The following is a 2,580-nucleotide window of genomic DNA, read 5'->3' on the forward strand; positions in this document are numbered from 1 at the left end:
CCTGAGATTTAGCTTGTTTTGATGAAGGCATACCCTTAGTATCCTTTTCTGGAGCCTAATATTTAATCAGGAAAAAACCTAGAAAATAAAAATCAAACATACAATACTGAAAATCAAAGGAACAAAGAACAACTTACTATAAATTGATCAAATTATAACGGTAAAAGACATGTAGGAATTACCAAGAAAATGTTGAAGCTTGAAACTCTGCAATATGATGATCAAATTTATAAACTCAACCGCTACAAATTCTGTCAATCAAAAGAAAATAGAAGAATTAGGGTTTTCAAATATTTCTAAAAATTGGGGGAAAATAGCAATTGAAAATATGGGATATGAATAATTTCTGCTTTTCGAAATAGTTCACATTATTTGGATCTAATTACCCAACTAACTTCAATTTTTTAAGCTACTCTAAACAGAAATCCAACAATACCCATCCATAAACACGATTCAATCTAATTGCACAAATAAACAAAACCCAAAATTCAAATTCACCAAACTAAACATGTGTAATGGATTAAACATAAACAAGAAAGATACCGGAAACTAGAGGCCTTGGAGGAGCGTGAAACTCACTTGATGCTGTTGTTTAAAAGGTCCTAAAGAGCGGAAAATGTCACTTTACTTGTCACTTCAGTTTCAATTCAAGTTCTCCATCTTCCCTTAATCTGTTTATATACAAAGTTAAAATAATCGGAAAAAACAGTCAATAAAACAGCAAAAATATCAAATTTCAGCAAATAAACAAAAACTCCATCATAAATCAGTTAAAAAAAAACAGAGGGATACCATTAGGACCAAGATAAGAGTGAGTAATGTCACAAAGCTTTTCACAAGCTTCAATAGTTCGATATTCTTCCAAAAAGCTTATCCGGCCTAGAGAGATGGCATTTGAGATTGATTAAACAGTATAAAAAATGATAGAAATTTATAAAATGATTAAACTCATCTTTTGCTTGGTCAAATTCTCACTCTACTCGCTCCCTCTCACCACCAATTTAATAAACAGATTAAACACCCACCTACTTCTTTCTCTTAACTCCCCATAGATAAATCATCATAACCAATTGAACAGGGAGAGCATGAAAATTATCGTATTAACAAAAGATAATCAAACAACATCACCGAGATTCTGATACTAAGCAGAAAATCAAAACATACAAGCAAATATTCAACATTTCTACATTATGCAAGTTGAATGAACTAATAATCAAACACCCATTCACTTCTTTCTTTAAATTAGCCATGAATAAGTCATTTCGAAGGTATAACCAACCAAGAAAATTGGAAACGCATAATTCAATTGAGAGAAATCATCAAAGAACAATAACAAGATTATATTAACAATATTTAAGCAGAACAAAATTTGATTAAAATAGATCAAGTTAAAGAAAATCATACTGAATAACTCGTTCCAGAATCTTCAACTTGATTAAAATTAGATGATGATTTCGGTCTTTGAAGTGTAATCTTCTCAAATCTGGATTCAGAAACCACAAACAAAAAGTGAATATCTATCAACCTTAATGAAAGCAACTAATGACCAACACATAAAACTCTAAAACTTAGCCGTCTACATTCAAACAAAGATACAATTGATACAATAACATATAACAAAACAGGGATATATCATGAACTGACACAAGTTATCATTGAACTAACTGTTCATCCAAGATTTTTAAGCATTCAAATTCTTAAAAATTCATAAACTATTGTTTCCTTGTAATCAATTAATTGAGTCCAAGTCATGAAAAGTAACCAATTATTTCATTTCATCCTAAGCATAGCATAACACAAGCTATGATACCTTTTGGTGGTTGGATCTAATTTATACATGATCGTAATTCACAATAATAATAATTACTTTAGTTAGCTCATAATAAACACAAAAACCTCAATAGCTCAAAGACTGAGACTCCGACTTCATCATCGCTGCTTTGTTGGTTTGGTCACCAAAATTTCGATTAAATGTCAAACCCACAAATCATCAACTTACATAAATGTAAACAGTAAAACCCACAATAATTCTCCCAACAATTCATGAAATAATTGTCTAATAAATTGTTAAAATAAGCCAGCTTTCCCGACTTGACTAACTAAAACTTGCTCAATTAATACAATAATTAAGCAATAAAAACTGTTCCTTAAAAAGAAAAACACCAGTTTACCTAAAAACACCCATTTGTAGAGAGAGAAAGCGAGGTGAGAGAAATGATTAGCCAAATCAGCCCATACATTTTTCTAATCAATTCAAGCAAAACAACACTACTAACAATCAAAATTAAAGCTGATAGAATTCGAATTAAAAAGAACCAGTAGATCAGAAAATACCTCTTTCTCGATGAGCTTACTGAAGAATTTCTCAGTTTGAAGAACAAGTTCCAGAATCTTCAATATCGTGCTCGTGCCATGGAAATTTATAATCTTCAAAGTCTGGTTTTAATCAGTGTTCAGTGTGCAGGGGAAGGAGAAAGAGCTTAATCAGTGAAAAATACGATAATTCGCGAAAAAAACATGAATTAATTGGAAGAGAAGTTACCCCGTATCCATAATCAATTTAATTTTAAAAGCAATTAA

General features: G+C 30.8%; 1 long non-coding RNA gene across 2 annotated transcripts; it reads right to left on the reverse strand.

Annotated features, from left to right (window-relative positions):
* On the reverse strand, nucleotides 1-2,580 carry LOC145636430 (uncharacterized). 2 transcript variants are annotated; one of them, XR_014114131.1, is made up of 6 exons: nucleotides 2,335-2,580; nucleotides 1,405-1,473; nucleotides 793-879; nucleotides 580-671; nucleotides 183-251; nucleotides 1-78 (listed from the first exon to the last, which is right to left on the reverse strand). It is a non-coding gene; the product is annotated as an uncharacterized LOC145636430 (long non-coding RNA). The 2 variants fall into 2 exon arrangements; XR_014114132.1 differs by lacking the exon at nucleotides 1,405-1,473.

This window comes from Chenopodium album, chromosome 6 (assembly GCF_948465745.1).
Source record: "Chenopodium album chromosome 6, dcCheAlbu1.1, whole genome shotgun sequence".
Taxonomy (NCBI): domain Eukaryota; kingdom Viridiplantae; phylum Streptophyta; class Magnoliopsida; order Caryophyllales; family Amaranthaceae; genus Chenopodium; species Chenopodium album.